At 33.6% G+C, this 18911-nt stretch overlaps 1 long non-coding RNA gene across 1 annotated transcript; it reads right to left on the bottom strand.

Moving 5' to 3' along the window:
- Positions 1-2430: 2430 nt before the first annotated feature.
- On the bottom strand, positions 2431-18642 carry LOC127856579 (uncharacterized). Its single transcript, XR_008038126.1, has 3 exons — positions 18255-18642; positions 3724-3855; positions 2431-2505 (listed from the first exon to the last, which is right to left on the bottom strand). It is a non-coding gene; the product is annotated as an uncharacterized LOC127856579 (long non-coding RNA).
- Positions 18643-18911: the final 269 nt, after the last annotated feature.

The following is an 18911-nucleotide window of genomic DNA, read 5'->3' as shown; positions in this document are numbered from 1 at the left end:
AATATTTCATACTTCAAGGTTGTTAAAAAGTATTTTGTGCATTAGCATTCTTTAAGAGGATAAAACAATTTTCAAGGCACATAAAATAGGTTTGCCTATTTTTACCACGTAAATTTTAGACTTATTGAATTAACGTGGCCAAAACAAGGGCCCCGCCTTTCAAACAATGTTTTACATCGTTTGTCTTTCTCAAGCGCTCTGTTTTGTTCTGAAGAATGATCATTCAGTCGAATTTAATGACAGCCATAGGAGAGAAAGTAACAAAAATTCTCCATCCCAATTCAGTAAAATGAATTATATTAATAAAATTCTTATAATCAAACCTTCTACTACTATGTCCTTCATCTGCCTTCCCTTCCACTCATTGACTTTACCATTTTCAAACATAAAAACATCAGGGCAACCTATAAAATTTCAAGAAGACCATAATATTCCAGTGTCAACAATACTTCCATCATAACAACAGTAGCAATCCATAGTTCCCTGACCTCACTTTTTATTCAATATCAATATAATTGAACACAAACGTTGCCATATGCTATTTTGTTGACAGCTTGTGAAAGTCTGCACAGTACCATATTTGTAAATTACACAGCCCTACAAATAATATAATCTCAATTATCTGCCACAACACTTAAAGAAACTAGAGCTTTGTCACAGACGTGACCTATACCCCCACGTGCCCCATCCACACAAGAGAATCTAATTAATGGCTATTTTTAAGAATTATTATGCCATTATCATTTATGGCCATTTTGACCTTTGAACTTAAAGCATGACCTTGACCTTGGAGATATCGACATAATTCTTTCCTGCCACACACCATCCATAACGGTGAACACATGATTTTAAAATCTCACAATGAACAACATAGTTATGGCCTTCTTTTACCTTTGAACAAAGTGTGACCTTGACCTTCGAGATATTGACGTAACTCTTTCACGTGACACACAAGTCATATGACAGTGAACAAATGTGCCAATGATTTTTAAATCTCACAATGAACTACATAGTTATGGCCCAGAAAAGCTCATTTATGGCCATTTTTGACATTTGAACTCAAAGTGTGACCTTGACCTTGGAGATATCGACGTAATTCTTTCGCACACACACCTTCCAATGATGGTGAAATGTTCCAACTGATTTTTAAAATCTCAAAGAACAACACAGTATTGCCCGGGACAAGATGAAATTCTTTTGCGCGACACACCCTCCAATGATGGTAACAAATGTTCCAAATGATTTAAAATCTCACAATGAATGACAAAAGTTATGGCCCGGACAAGCATTTACCCTTGAACTCCAAAGTGACCTTGATCTAAAGTTCTTGGAGATATCGACGCCATTCTTTCGCGCGACAACCGGTCCCATGATGGTGAACAAATCAAAACCAAGTCAATTAAAAATCTAACAATAAATGAAATAGTTATGGTCCAGACAAACTTTGTGTTTTAAAAGCACTAAGTGACCCTTGTGACCTAGTTTTTTTACCAGGCATGACCATATTCAAACTTGACCTAGACATCATCTAGATACAACTTGTGACCAAGGTTTGGTGAAGATCGGATGAAATTTGGGACAGAAATAAAGTGACTTTTATTAGCCCCCATTACACATAGGTAAGTGGGTATAATTACGCTTTATATTAATGCTAGCTTGTGTGATGTACTGCCTTTAGATATTGCATTTTTTGATACCATTTCAGTAAAAGAACTTAATTAATGAAAAGCTGGTCAGTGACCAAATTCCCATTGAATAAATGAAGAAAGCCACAATAATATAAAATAGTCAACAATGGCAACAAATTAGCAGACAACACTAAACAGTATGACAATGAGGGCTAAATAGACAAAACAACAATAACATGAACTGGAGAGTTTCCACCTTGGCATGGACATTGGTTGTAGCACAAAACACACTCACAACAAGAGATGTGTTTGTAAGAAACACAATGCCCCTACTGTGCCGCTTTTTTTTATTTGACCTTTGACCCTTGAAGGATGACATTGACCTTTCACCACTCAAAATGTGCAGGTCCATGAGATACGCATGTAATCCAAATATCAAGTTGCTGTTTTCAATATTTCAAAAGTTATGATCAAACGTTTAAGTTTTGGTAAAAGTTTTGGACACACACACACACACACCTTGACACGCACACACATACAAAGAAAGACAAGCCAAAAACAATATACCCCCGTTCATTCGATCCAGGGGCATAAAAGCCATTAATGCAAAGCATACTAGTCAAAGTCAACATCAGATATGGTCTTACTGTGGCTGCCTGTTAAATTATTCTTTCTTTTAGCCCTCTTAGTTACAATATAGCATTTAGTTTTTCAAATATCTGTGTATGGAAAATTTAAAGATTTGTATTAATGAAAATATATACCTTTGAGAGTTCCATGGTACTGGAAGACAACTGATAATATTCCTTGTGGGTCTTCACATCATGTCCCAGATGCTTTGCAAGCAATTTAGTTCACCATGAGTCATGTCAAGAATCTATAAAGCATGTTAATTCTTGATTATATTCACAAATATGCAGTCATCATTCCAGTTTGCTGCCAATTTAACAAATTTGTTTTGCATCTTCTACAGAAAAGATGTACACAAGAAAGCTTTTATCTGTATAGTTGTAGTCATTATGGTGCTCCAAATTCTTGTAATCACACCATGCATTTACAGAGTCAAAAAATTTGTAATGTTTAATTCTGAAAAACACAAACACGTGGTTTGGTATTTACATGATCCGCCATTTTGAAAATAGCTACTTCCTGTATATATGCCAAAATTTATGTTAAATATAACAATTGGGTCTAACAATTTAAAATCAATTATTGGGTTCTCACAGATAACCATTTTCTGTCATACAAAAGCTGCCAAAATCAAAGGTCTCCATAAAAGTTTTTATTATAATTTATTCACAAATTGATGGCAAGCATATTCAACATAATTACTTATTTCTGTATAAAAGCCGAAGTATACATGTATGTATGTATGCCATTAAACTGGAAGAGAATGTAGTATAATTGCTGAAAGTCTAAATAAATATTGTGCCATAATAAAGAAACCTTCAGGTCACAATATCTCATCTGTACAGGGATATGAAACAAAGACCATAATTCTTAAATGGCTTAAGCAATCCCATATTTGCACAACTAGACTTTAGAAGTAATTGTGAACGATTGTACCAGTTTGTAAAATAAAAAATAAGTACTGAATAATAAATAGAAAGTTCAATATTGAACCTTGAATGTTTCAAGAAATGATTTTTTATTTGACAAGGATAACACATTTGCATACATTTAATATGGCCATATTCGAACCAAAGCAAATACATACATATAAAACAACACAACAATTTCTTGATTTAACAGCAAAGTTTAATATAAAATAACAAATCTATGTATCAAAGACTAAAGTAAACAAAAGGACTGCAATGGTCGCTCAAGGTATATTGACAGCAAGTAAGAAATGCTGAACCAATGATTGGCAAATCGCCATGACAAAGTAACCTTGGAACTTTTGAAGAATGTCTTATATGGTACCAGACAATATTTCTTACAATACTTCTTATATGAGACTCAACAGTATTTCTTATATGGGACCCAACAATATTACTTATATGAGACCCGAAAATTAGTGTAAACATGTTTATTTCTTATATGGGACCCTACGATGTTTATTACTTGTAAGAGGCCCAACAGATAACAGAAATACCATGGGTCAGACTGGCTGGCTCTTCACTTGGCTCCCTCCTATCATGGGTCAGACTGGCTGGCTCTTCACTTGGCTCCCTCCTATCATGGGTCAGACTGCCTGGCTCTTCACTGTCAGCAGTTGACATGGACTCTGAAAGAACCAAAGTGAAACCTGTAGATTGCATATGATCAGCACAGTCAATACTGGCATGTTGTATCATGAGAGGCTCTGACTCCTGTATAGATTCTAGACTGTGGGTGTCTTCAACAGTTGCCTCAATGACTGTAAACATATAATGTCAACAGTGGGGTCTTGTATGTCTATTATCCATTGGTGGGTCTTGCTGAAATCTATAGAAAATATATATTGGCTTGGATAACAGAAGGTTTTGCTATTATGTTTACGTGACATGGTTCAGAAAAAAAGGCCATATGAATGTGACAAAAATAAATTGAGTTTTTAAAATGTTCTTAAAGTTCGTTCTTTTCCTATTCAGATAATGTACACGTTTTATATGATCAAATGAAAACTTGTTCAAACCTATAATTTTGAAGAGATGCTATGTGAACTCTAAAAATGTTTTTATATCAATGCAACTATTTTGACGATATAATTTTGCAAGAAGTTTTGTCCGTTGTTTACTACTATACATGTAATATGGCCAATTTGTATTGTTACACGTTCTAAATTAAATGAATTAGCATAGTGATTAAATTTGTGTGATGTTTGTCTAAAATAATTTTTAAACGTCGGAAAATAATGCATATCTTCACAACGTCATTTCTCCGTTATTTGACGTTCACACAAAAGGGGCCTTTTTCAGAAACGCGCCACATATATATAAGTATATAGTCAACAGTTGGGCCTTGATATTATTATCCATTGGTGGGTCTTACTGAAATCTACAGAAAATTATATTGGACATTACAACTGAAGTTTTGCTGTTATGTATATCATAAGTTATAGTTTTTTGTTTACAGTGTATATTGGTTCCTCTACCCAAACAGTGCACGTATGACCAAGAAAAATTTGACGAGGAGTAATATGTGCACTGGAGGGGTAGAGGAACCCATATACACTGTGACAAAAACTTATAAACAATTTTATAATACTTCAAATTCTTTAAAACAGCCAAAAAATCCTTCATTTAACGGACAAAAATCCCTTTTTGCCATTCAAGATGTTAAAGACAATATCCACATGCCGCAACCCTTAATATGATGAGTAATAGAAGGGTGTCGTTTTTACGTACATATTATACGTGTATAAAAATGTATAACAACGGCAAATGCATTTCTGCAAAATATTTGAATGTCTGTGAACATGCCATAATTAGCTTTATGTTGTATTGTGTCATTGTATTCGTTGTGGATTCAGGGCTTTTTTTCCTTCTTTGCGATTGGCCATGGACGGACATTTCACAATTTTGACACGGCCAATTCACAATCCTTTCATGTCCGTGAATATTTACAAAAACCGGCCGTTTTAAATCGTGAAAAACGGACTGTTCGTGCTCAAAACTGTAAAAAGAAGAAGAAGAAGATGTTTAAAGAAAAAGTTAACGCACGCATGGACACACGACGGACACAGAGGACCATGACATAAGCCCCGCTGGCCAGATGGAGCTAAAAATAAATATATATTTTTTTTTAGGTGGAATTTTTTTGACCAGAAAGGGGAAACAAACAGCCTAGTTCGGCGTCTGTTATAGAAGGTAAAAAACCCGTTTCTAAAATGGGACCCAGCAATACTTCTTATAGGACCCAACAATATTTCTTATATGGTACCTGACAATATTTCTTACAATGCTTATTATACATGGGACCCAACAATGTTTCGTATATGGGACCCAACAATACTTCTAATATAGGACCCAACAATATTTCTTATAATACTTCTTATATGGGACTCAACAGTATTTCTTATATGGGACCCAACAATATTACTTATATGAGACCCGAAAATTAGTGTAAACATGTTTATTTCTTATATGGGACCCTACGATGTTTATTACTTGTAAGAGGCCCAACAATTCTTATTACATGTATTTAGGCAGAAATATTGCAATAATAAAGCTTCAAACAAGGATACATCGTAAACAACCTAATAAATAAATATTCTGCCCATTGGGAATTGGGCAAAAATGACTTCGCAAACTGGAAATCTGAAATTGGAAATTCTGCAATCTGGTACAAAGATGGCGAAGATCACAGCTTAATTGCTTTATTCGTCCATTTAACAGATTTTAATGGCATAGAGGTTAAACGACTTTCGACAGCTCATTGGTGTTAATCTGTTGTGTAATGTCAATAAAGGTGTGAAAAACTCGCAAGTCATGTTTATAAGATGTATTCCCTATCAGAGCAGTATGTGTAAGAAAAATAAATGAAATAATCCAGGCAATTTGTTTCATGCTTATGCAGTGCAACTGTTAACAGATATTCACTTTCATTTTAACCCATTATCAGAAAGTACCACTCAAAATGTGCAGCTCCATGAAAAACACATACATGCCAAATATGAAGTAGCTTTCTTCAATATAGCAAAAGTGATTGCAAAATGTTAAAGTTGGCAGAAACAGACCAACAGGGGAAAATCCATATGTCCCCCACTATAGTGAATGGGAACATAAAAATAAAATGGGCTGGGTGGTGGTGGGGGGGGGGGGAGGGGGGTATAGTGTAAGGGTGTGGTGGTCATTTATAAGGTGGGGGGAGTCTATTGTGGTATGTCAGTTAAGAGTTGTTTTGTCAAATTATCAGTCAAATCTAATCATAAATAAAGAAGTTATGGCAATTTTAGCAAAATTAAATAATTTGACCTTGAGAGTCAAGGTCATTCAAAGGTCAAGGTAAAATTCAACTTGCCAGGTACAGTACCCTCATGATAGCATGAAAGTATTTGAAGTTTAGAATCAATAACCTTGATACTTTAGAAGTAAAATGGATCTAAACACAAAATTCACATAACCAAATCTTCAATTTTCTAAGTATAAAGGGCCCATAATTCCGTCAGAATGCCAGTCAGAGTTGCATGACTTTGCCTGCACAGTCCCCTTATGATAGTTAATAAGTGTTGCAAGTATGAAAGCAATAGCTTTGATACTTACGGAATAAAGTGGACCTAAACACAAAACTTAACCAAATTTTCAATTTTCTAAGTATAAAAAGGGCACATAATTCTGTCAAAATGCACGCCAGAGTTATCTAACTTTGCCTGCCCAGTCCCCTCTTGATAGTTAGTAAGTGTACCAAGTTTGAATGCAAAAGCATTGATACTTAATGAGTAAAGTGGACCTAAATCAGGGGGTTTTCAGCACTGTCTGCGCCTCCGGAAAACGGAGGCACTCCCAAAGCAAACGGACCTGATCCCAAACCAAATATTAAAAAAAAGTCCCAACTTCCAAAAAAAAAATATTTTTTTTTCTTTAAAGAATGAAGTGTCTTATAACTTGTGTGACTAACCAGTGTTTGTTTTGGTAAAAAATATCTGCTATAAGGTTTTGACTGTTCAGTTCTTATCTCAGAGTGTAACTGTAACTAATAAACAAAAATGCAGTACTTGAATAAACGTTGAACACGCCCAATATTGCATCTGTTTATATAAAGAAGACAAAATAACAAATAAAAACAAATTTATTTGTTAAACTACTGAATTATTTAAGCATGATATATTCACTATTTTTTCCCAAATGAGCTGTTTAATCGAAGCAAAATTTCCCAAAATGGCCAATTGTGTCGATAAAAAATTCCCAATTTGGTCAGACTCCTTTTCCCAAAATAGACAGAAAAACCCCTGTAAATGCAAAACTTAATCGGACGCCTACGCCAAGGTGATGACAATAGCTCATAATTTTTTTTCAAAAAATAGATGAGCTAAAAATGAAAAGATGCAAACAAACATGAAAATTAAATCTTAACAAGCAGGCTGTAATGATACCTTTGAATTAGATTTTGCCATTCACTGGATAATTCAAGTATCATATACATGTTTGCCCTAGGTGGCAGACCATTTAAAGCGGGTTTATACGATCTTGTCAAATATTTATTAATTAATATAAAATGTGCAAAAAACGTATTATACATATATTTCAAAATAAACTAAAATACAAGTAAAGAAGAACATTTGTCGGAAAATGCGAAATAAGCAGAATATTTAAAATTGAAATCGAAAAAGCCTGTACAGCCGAATTCGCCAGCATGTATATCATGCATGTAAGATGTGAATCTAAATTAAGTTTAACGGTTCATTTTCAATTCCTGCAGCGATATTGATTCATACGACACACGAACACTTACTTAAAAGACGAATGCATCGGTTATTGTAGGAAAATATGTACGAATTATCTTCGTCACAATCAGCTTGGTGCGCAAGTTTGCATTTGCTGCATTTTATGAAATTCGTCTTAAATGTATCATTTTTCTTGCATATTGCGTGTTATTATAGCATATTTGTTTCAATATATTACAATTTAACGCATTTAAAAATCGAATATACCCGCTTAAAGTTATGTTGCTTTTTTCCTAAGAGATGTACATGAATATGTGTGCCAACTATCATTTGCATACTTTTGACAGTATTGAAATTATCATAACTATTTATCAGCCTTGAAAAAAACTGACAACCATGATGCGAAGTTGGCCATAAAAACTTATTTTCTTTGAACGTTCTGCTAAATTGTATTTCACAAGATTGGCTTACTCAATAATTAGACAATTTAAACAAGAATATTTACCTACTTACTTCCCAATATTACCATTCAAAGTATCATTACATCCATTAAAAACTGTGAACTAAACATACCATTGGCTTTCTTTTCCTACAAATTATTGCAAAAGTAACTTAATATTGATTTATAAAAGGTACCAGATAACACAAGACTAAACAAAAGGTCCAACAAGATGTGTTTGTGAAACACAATGTCCCCCTATATGACGTTTGACCTTGAAGGATGACCTTGACCCTTCACCACTCAAAATGTGCAGCTTCATGAGATACACATGCATGCCAAATATGAAGTTGCTATCTTCAATATAGCAAAAGTTATTGCAAAATGTTAAAGTTGGCGCAAACCAACCAGCAGACCAACCAACCAACCAACAGACCAACAGACAGGGCAAAAACAATATGTCCCCCACTACTATAGTGGGGGACATAAAAAAGCCCAATATTGCTCAACAGCTATAATAAAGATTGCTGAACTCTTATTGATTTGTGGGGTTGATTAACTTGGAACATAAGATGAATCTGATAGCTAATTAATGTAAAAGATGTGATCTCCAAGGAAGGAGCAAATTTTAACCAAAGGGTCATTATTTAAACAATCCTGATAGTGGACCAATTAGAGACGCTAGATACCAAATACAAATGTATAAATGCTCTTTCCTTTTTGTTACAGGGAAAAAATAAGAATGTGGCGTCTCATCAGGATCCAAACTGTTTGCTATTCTAATAATATTCTATGAAAAAAAACTCGAAGAAAATGCTAATTTTTGAAATTCAGCAGATGAATTAGAGCAGGAGACACATTTCCCAGCATGCAAAGGGTTAACAGCTGTTTTTGAGGATACAATTATGTTAGCGAAAAGCCATAAGCTGTTTGATGACAAAAGTAATGTTAGTAGTTTGACATCCATTCATGTGTGCTTCTTCATGATAATGGCATCATCTATTTATTAAATATGATGTATATGATATAACTAACCTTCCATGGTAGATCAGACACACTATAGTCATAAAGAAGCTCCTCTCCTGTCTGAATGTCTCTTTGAGCAAATAAGCATAGGTATGGTTTTTGTGTGTTCATTTTCAGCACAAAATAATTGTAGATGTCACTATCTATTAATGTAGGAAAGTCCATTAAGTCACTACTCAAAAATACGTAATAGCCAATATGGCGGCGCCCTTATTATCGATTCTGGGATTGTCTATATTGCGGAGGATACTGGCAGTGGTCAATGTATAGTGATTGAGCATGCCTGTATTTACGTCATCGTCCAAGATGGTGGCAAGCAGAAAAGAAATTACGATGAACGGCAAAATGATAAATAACATTCGAATTAACAACGGATACCATATGGTTATAAGGAAATAATTTAATGGGTGTGTCAATTAACCCTCAAGACTAATTTTGAGATTAAAACAACACATATTTAGTAGAAATCTGCACAGTGAATGTGTGTCACTGAAACCAGTGTTAGAAAATTGCAGTTCAGTCTACTAGCAATACATTTTAATTATATGGGTCTCAACATTAGTCATTAAGTGTAAACATGTCTACTTCTAATAAAGGGCCAGGCCCAACAATTTTCATTACTTATATGGATACCTAAAGTGTTAATTATACATTTAATGTTAATTAAATTATAAGGGACCCTAGAATGTCAACTTGTATCTTTTATGTTGGACCCAACGATGCTTTTTACGTATATGGGACCCAACAATGTTTCTTATATGAGATCAAACAATATTTCTTACAATACTTTTTATATATGGGACCCAACAATGTTTCTTATATGGGACCCAACAATACTTCTTATATAGGACCCAACAATATTTCTTATATAATATGGTACCTGACAATATTTCTTGCAAAATTTCTTAAATATGGGACCCAACAATGTTTCTTATACGGGACCCAACAATACTTCTTATATAGGACCCAGCAATATTTCTTATATGGTACCTGACAATATACCTTATATGGGACCCCACAATATTACTTATATGGGACCCAACAGTATTTCATATATGAGACTCAACAATATGACTTATATGAAATCTGAAAATTAGTGTCAACATGTTTATTTCTTATATGGGACCCTACAATTTTTATAACTGATAAGAGGCCCAACAATGTTTATAACATGTATTTTGGCAGAGGAAGAAGTATTGCAATATTGCAATATCATCTGTTTACCACCACTGTTTCCCTTTGAAAGAAAGGAAGTATCTGAAGAGAAGGGGAATGGGAAGCTTGGTATTAGTTTATAGCCGTGTGGATACATAATTATGGCTGAATGTTACTGCTTCTGTTACTGATTATCATAAAAGCTTTAAAGCAACAATCAATATTCCATTAAAAATTTCCTCTGTATTTTGGCAAAGAAATATTAATCTTAGTCTTTTACAGATGACACAGAGGGAAAGTTTTGAAAAAAAATCGGTTAAAAAATAATACAATATAAAGAAGTGAAACTCCAGCTGCTGGAGCAGTATTGAATTTTCATTAAAAACAATTAGTAGGTCCTTTATTTAAGGCAAGTGACCGATTGCCCAAACAGTACAAAACAGCACAATACAGCACAATACAAACCAACATAAACACAAAATATGAATAAAGCTGGGGTCACCGCCTTGGAACGGTCAATGCAAAGCATTGGGGGTTTAAACCTGGTTATAGAGCGCTCAACCTCACACTTGGCCCAGCAATATTCATAATACATTTAAGTGTAAATAAAATTTAACGTCATAGCATTGTTACTCAAGTTAAACAATAATAAAAGGGAATTAAAACGCATTCAATTTAATTGCTATTTAATTACTCAATTGCATTGAAGATACAAGAGTAACAGAATTACAACTTTTTGACGAACGATCAAATAAAACTATTAACAATTGTCAACTACATTCCTTCTTTATAGAAAAGATTTGAGAATACAGAATCATAGAGTTAATATCTCAGATAATCATCGCGCAAATACAGGAAGAAGCAGCAATAATGGGTGTAAAAATTCCATTTTACATAGCTTGGTTGTTTATGTGACTGCTAAACAAATTACAAGGCATTTTTCCTGAACAATTCCAGGGAACAGTTAAGCATTTGAAACTTGAAATGTTTTATTTTATTCATAAACCCATGTGGGACAGACAGACACAGTGATTGCAGTATAGCTCCAATCACTTGTGGTAGGGGAAAGCCATATAAAAAGCTACAGCTTTTAAGTGGAGCAAATAATGGTTATTACATGTAATTAACCTTCGGTTTATGACAATTTATTGCAATTTTTCCCCAAAAGTGCCCGTCACATGGTATTTTCCCCTTTTGAAAGGTAAGGCCGTATCCCAGAGTCAATTGTTTGTTTGCTTAAAGGATTTGATGCCCATTTTATTTGTTCAAACATATAAAGGCAAAAACATGTAGTGCCAGCTGAAATTGAAATTAACAAACAAGATTAAATGACTTAAGGTCAAGGCTACAAAGAGGAATCTTAAATGATGCACAGTACCAACTCCAGGGATTTTCTTAACTCTTTCAGTGCTGGAACCGAATTTTGAAGGCCTTTGCAAACAGTTTGGATCCAGATGAGACGCCACAGAATGTGGCATCTCATCAGGATCCAAACTGTTTGCTATTCTTATAGTATTCTTTGAAAAAATTCAAAGAAAACGCTAATTTGAGAAATTCAGCAGACAACATTTTAGCAGACGACAAATTTCCCAGCATGCAAAGGTTTAAGAACTTGACTTCCACTTGCACAGATCCTAGGCCCAAGCGTTCTTGAGTTATCATCCGGAAACCACCTGGTGGACGGACCGACAGACCAACATGTGCAAAGCAATATACCCCCTCTTCTTTGAAGGGGGGCATAAAAATCAGTTACTTGTTTTATTTCTGCATAAACAAACTGTTGAGTGAAACATCTATCAGACATGAAAATCATGCAAGATTAATACATGGCTCTATATCTAACATAAATGATATTTAAATTTTCATAATATTTAATAATTAATCAAATAACTGTAGAGAATGAAATTTTGAAAGGCCTTATTACTCACTTAATGTCATAAAGACTAGTCACTTTAGGGAGAAGTTCTGCAAAATCTCAAACAGAAGAAGGAATAACGTTGGTCCAGTTCTTTAAGATTAATATTAAATTGTGTTTTGGAAACAGTCAATCTTTAGAAAATTGAAAACAGTTTAGACAAATGATCGTTGTTGGCAATGTTATTGAAACGACCATACTATTGACTGCTAGCCGCTGACAATCGAACTGGACGGGGCTTTATAATCAATAATCGAGGTGACTGCCAACAGCTGTTGTGTTGGAATGTATTTGAAACTCTGACCTTTGGGCAAAAGAATTTGGTTGAATTTAAATTGATCAGGTTTAATGCCTTCATGAACCCAAATTAAGGTCATTTTGCAAGTGGTCAGGACATGAACCAGCTTTCCTACTTCTTGTGACCAGTATTAGCCAACCACAAGTGACCCACTTCTTCCCAACTTGATTCAGAGGTTGGGGAAGAATGACCTACAAATACAATGTTACAATGTTCGGGAACCAATCTCTATGAAGAAACTTTATCCTACCCCCAGATTCAAACCTAAAAATTGACAGTCTGGCGCTCTATCAACTGAGCCATCAACTCAGCTAGCTGGGCAGGCCCAAAACATTTTGGATTAAAAAAATCAATGCACAGAAAGCAGAAAGCATACTTCATTTTTAGCATATGATCATATAACCGGACATTACCTAACTTTTGGTTCCTAAACATCAGTAAATTACAGACTGCGCATTGCGATAAATAGTTGATATTTTAGATGATATTTAATATATAGCATCTTCAAGGTCTGTTCTTTAAAACGCACTGATTGAGTCGTAATGGGAAAGACTCTTTGTCAAACATTTCGGTATGTTTTGCTGACATTTATATACAATTTTGTTGATTTCTGTCTCGTTTCCAAATCGAGGTTAAACATTGTTCGCGGCCACATGCTAGTATAACTATGTTGGCAAGCAAGAAGTTTAAGCATTAATTTTAAGGCCATTTAGTAGTCCTGCCTGCAAAAGTCCATTTCAGTTTTGATTCGTGTTTAAAGATTTTGCAGCACCTTAAATGAAATAAAGAATAAGGACAATAACAGATCAAGCGTGATAATATGCGTATTGCTAATATATTATATTAAAATATATGAAAATCTTGTTGATTCTTACAATAAATGACATCAATCTTATAGTTTTATTTATGATCCATGTTTAATATCGATGATTATATATGATTCAAATAATTTCATGGTTTTTAACACGCCCATATCTTTCTGATCTATTTAGGATTTTCATCAGATATTTCACACAAGAATACAAGATCACATATAGAAAACAATCAATAACAATAACAAAAACATGAATATTATTTATAACTGGCAATATAACTTGGTCCTTGTAAACAACAAAGTTCATGTTTCGACAGTTTAAATAATATGTTAAATGCCCCCCTCCTTGAGTGGTTTTGATCATGTGATCCGTTATAGCTACAACTGATCCGTTAATGCATGAATTCTGCGGCGAAAAAAAGGTAACACAAATACATTTTGGATTTGACAAGGCGGACAGTCGCTCCAACATTATTTTGCCAACCCGGCTAACATCTATAATTAACAGACAATTAAATTTGCCAACTTGTTAACAGAAAGCCAATTTAACATGAGCGGATCAATGTGATTTTAATAAATCAATTTACTTATTAAGAAACTATGTTACAGTTGGTCGATTCTTTAAATGTAATTTAGCAATCTGTGAAAACAATATGTATATATTGTAATGTCAATATTACGCCAATAATTTACTACCAACATGGAACATTCTAACAAACAAACGCAGTCAGTCTGTGCTATGCTTAGAGGGTCACTCGTACTCAAAGAAGCACATGTCTAAGTCAACCATATGATGGTTATGCAGTAAATCGAACATGTCTGTACAGTCGAATTTGCCTGCATGTTGCATTTTATGAATTTCGTCTTCAATGTATAATTTTTCTGGTATAACATTCTATCAATATATAACAATTTAATTCTTTGCTATTATATAAATATAATCGGTGATAAAACGCGTAAGAAAGAAGACGGTGAGCCACTGACAGACACAAAAGACCTTTTGTTTGGATGTTTTTTCGTTTGTGTATTTTGTGTATATATATGTTTATAAATGTCATATAAATGTCATATCATAAAAACAAATGAAATTAAGAACAACATATTTGCGGTTTTTATGTTTATCCCATTCGCAAAATGGCACTTACATGTATTCCAATAAATGTAATGTAGGAAATGTAATGTTTTGAATTGGCTAACTGTCAACAAGTTGGCAAAATTAATTGTCGGTTAATTATAGGTGTAAGTCTTTGATAGGCATATAGAACGTTTTGCCGTTGAATAAAAATAATGTAGGAGCGACTGTCCGGGTTGACAAAATAATGTAGAAGCGATTGTCCGAGTTGGCAAAATAATATAGGAGCTACTGTCCGCCCTATCAAAACATTGTAGGAGCGAATGTCCGCCCTGTCAAATTTAGCGTTAGCTAAAGAAACTTCAGCGTACAGTTTATATAGTATTGACATATCTGTACGCTGAAGTCAACCCTGTATCGAAAGTCAACCAGAGTGGTGACAGATTTATGTCACGCTATAAATCAAAGACAGTATGTTTTCTTGGATACATTCCTTCATATATTGGTGAATGAATATAAATTACTGCATCGGGGCATATTTTAAGATTCAAATGTTTCAAATGCATCTTACAATAGATGAAAATAACTCTCATCAGCCTGAAAGTCATAATTTTGCACCATTGTCGCTTTGTCATGTGACGAGTTTTCATTTGGATACTTTCGGATCGACCTTGACATTTTTTGCTGGAATTGTAAACATTACTTTCGTTTTCTGAAATCTATTATTTGTGATTAACAAGTTACGTCTGGTGGATTTAAACACTGATTTCAAAGTGAATTTGGTAATTTTGAATATTTTGTACATTGATTTTGTATTTACACTACAATTTGTTTACAAAACAAGCAAGAATAATTATAAAAAAAACGGGAAATGTCTTTCTGAATTTGTAAACAATTGAGCACATGGTTTGTTACTAAAAATAGAAATAACATCATATGACCGTGAAATCTCGGGAGATTCGCATTTCAATCATATGTGTCACGTCACTGTTTTTCTCGATAGACCAGTTGAATGTTATTGTTTACATTCGGGATTTTCCGCGCATGCGCACTGGCTGGTTGGCAAAAAACACTGGTTACAGTAACGTAAATCATGTATACATGTCGTTTGTTTAGTCAATAAAACGATGCAAAAATCCGAAATAAACATAAAAACTCTTAAATAATAGTGCAAAAATATAATATTTTGTACCAATAAATGTATTTTCATAAATATAATTACCTCTGTATAAAAATACATATTAATAATATTAATACATCAGACTAAAAACTGGCAATCCAACAAAACAAAACAATAAATATTCTTTCATATTTTTTGTGATTGTAAGATTTTGGTAAATTATATTTCAAAGATAATAACACATACATTAATTTGATTATAATTATAAGTGGTGCAGATATTGTTATTGTTCATAAGCGAACGAAGGTGCAAGAGGGGCATTTAATCAATTATAAAACGAAGCCCTAAAAGCGGAATACATTACATTTAATAAACATTGTAGTAATTTTATTTTACATGGAATGAATTACCGTTTCGTTTCCATCATACATATGAAAAACAAGAACTGCATATTAAGCAAATTAAACTGTCTTTGCATGCACTCTCTTTACTGGTGGTAAGGAGTGATAACAATCTAGCATTTTATGATAAATATATCTATATATTAATTTATTTTACGCAAGTATTTTTTACCCTTTTGTTGTTTGCTTGTTTTCATGTCATTTCATACACTACAGAAACGTACAATCTAAACATGAATAGCCGAGTTTACATTTGCCGGTACTCGTTAAATACGTTAATTGTGTAGCAATGAAATTGCACAATATTTTTAATTTATAGTTATTAACACTCTATTATTATGATTAAACAGGCTAATATATACATACACTAATTCCTGTTAATCCATTTCGGACAAATATCTTCATTTTTTAATATGTTCAAATATTTTATTAAAGCAACTGTTTCGTATTTTGGCTTTACAATTTTGCTTAGATGATCGCTCAATATGCCAAGAGATGACATGGAGGTATCATAAATGATGTTTAATGACCAGACACTTGTATGCCACATGTGGTTTATGCAGTGGCCAAGAATAGGTCCCTGGATTTATCACACCATGTGTTCTTTGTAATTGTTTGGACAGTATCCGATCATAACGAGATAATCGCTTTATGATGAACAAAAGTGCAATAAAACACCGGGTTAAAAACGCTGAAACAAAGAGTGTCAAAATTGGTGTGAATAATTAAATAAAAACAATTACATTTATCAAGAGAATTTATTTAATGTGTAACAAGGCAAGTTTTTACAGGCATGTTCAAATCAGTTACTATATGTTGCGTACATAAAGTCGATCTATTTGCTGTTTGTTTACATCCTTATTTTTGTTCGTTCATTAAATTTGTTTTATTCTGAAAAAATTTCAATATCAGAGAATTTTTTATCTAAAAAATGGTCGCGAAGATGTGCCAAGTAGAGATTTTTATGGTAACTGCATACCGTGCTCGTATATTGTGTTCCACTCCAGATTTCGTTTATAGTAAAAACAAATAATAACAACAATATAATCGTTCCAAAAATGCATTTCCTTGCACGCTTATGTTTAATTCAGACATAGTTAGTAAAATTATATTTGATATAGTGCATGATTATCAATAAAAACGATTATTATTTCAACTTTCTCTATAAGCGCTTATATGAATTTCACCTCTTTTTGCCAACCAGTGGGCGGAGTGTAATATTTGCAGGTGCGCGTGACTTCACTCGTCAACTGGTCTATATGTTAGAGCAGAAAAGATAAATGTTAAATGTTTAAGATAGTATTTTGTAAAAAAACATATCAGTTAAATGTGAAAAATGTCAATCTTTCCAATAAAGACATAAAGTAGCTGATTTGGGCCAATAACTGCTTTTACAAGCTGTTTTGGAGCGGTCTTTGTTAACTGTCAACTTTTCGTATATTCCTGGTTGACTTTCCTACTGGGGTTGGTCCATAACTTTAATGTTGCGCCATTCAAAATTCATAGAAAGCGAATTTTAAAGTTATTGAAGCCAGAACTAATTTAGCGTAGGAGCGATTGTTTGTGGGAGCGTTTGTCTGGAAACCTTATCAAACTGATGTAAAAGAAGTCTTAAACCATTTATTGCTTTTCCCCAGAACAACTTTATTACGCTACTGATCCGGTAATAGTAACATGACTGTACCACTAAGGCTAGTCCAACTGTCTTGTGTGGTTAAAGATTCTGTTCTTTTATAATTTATTTCCCCAGTCTAACCATTGCAGTCAGCCTAAAACATATATTGAACTTGTATCGCATGGAAATGATCTGATGCTACAATCATGCTTGCTTTCATGAATGTCACTATATCTGCATTAAATGCAGATTATAGGTTACATTTGTTTGTTTGCGGTAACAAGGTTGTCACCTAAATTCGTGCCACGGCTTTACATGTTTGAAATATGTTTTCATTGTCAGCAAACGTTTCAGAAACTGTGTCCTAATTATTGGTTGCAGTTTCAGTTTAAATTCAGTCATTTGCAGAATAATTTTAATAACCAAAGATATAAATAAACCTAATAAATATTATCGCCACTTACCTTTTTAAGTTTAACCGCGAAAATTGGCAATTTTTATTACAGAGTTGTCGTTCGTTGCTATGCTGGTTCCCGGTAAATCACTGCGCCGAGGTTGGTCAATCTCATACGCAGTGGCCTCCCTTATTCTAGAAAAAGACATTAATGATTGGCGAATGCCCAAGGGATGTAACTGCTGTGTGGAGTTTGACCTAATGTTTGCTAATGGGAGATATAGGCCCGACAATTCGAGTAAAATTACATATGCAAATTTGAATTTAAAAATAGTCATGAGTATGTTAAGCAGCCTTTTTTTAAGTGGGTCTTCAACTGTCGGGTCCAAGTGCCCGATAATCGACTTTGGGACCCGACAATCGACTAAAGACCCAACAATACGGCCGTAAAATGGACGTTTGACCCACCATTTTACCCAATCTGAAACTATATATATAACTATATATATATATATATATATATATATATATATATATATATATATATATATATATATATATATATATATATATATATATATATATATATATATAACCTTTTTATGAAAATATCGACAAGTTTTTTCGGATGTAAAAAAGGGATCATTTGCTGGCGTTAATCTTCCGAATCCCGATGCAACATTGTTTCATGATTTGTAAATTTAACGAATATGAGCACAAGTCGCGA

The sequence above is a fragment of the Dreissena polymorpha genome, chromosome 13 (genome assembly GCF_020536995.1).
Source record: "Dreissena polymorpha isolate Duluth1 chromosome 13, UMN_Dpol_1.0, whole genome shotgun sequence".
NCBI lineage: Eukaryota > Metazoa > Mollusca > Bivalvia > Myida > Dreissenidae > Dreissena > Dreissena polymorpha.
This window is presented reverse-complemented; position numbering and strand designations above follow the sequence as displayed.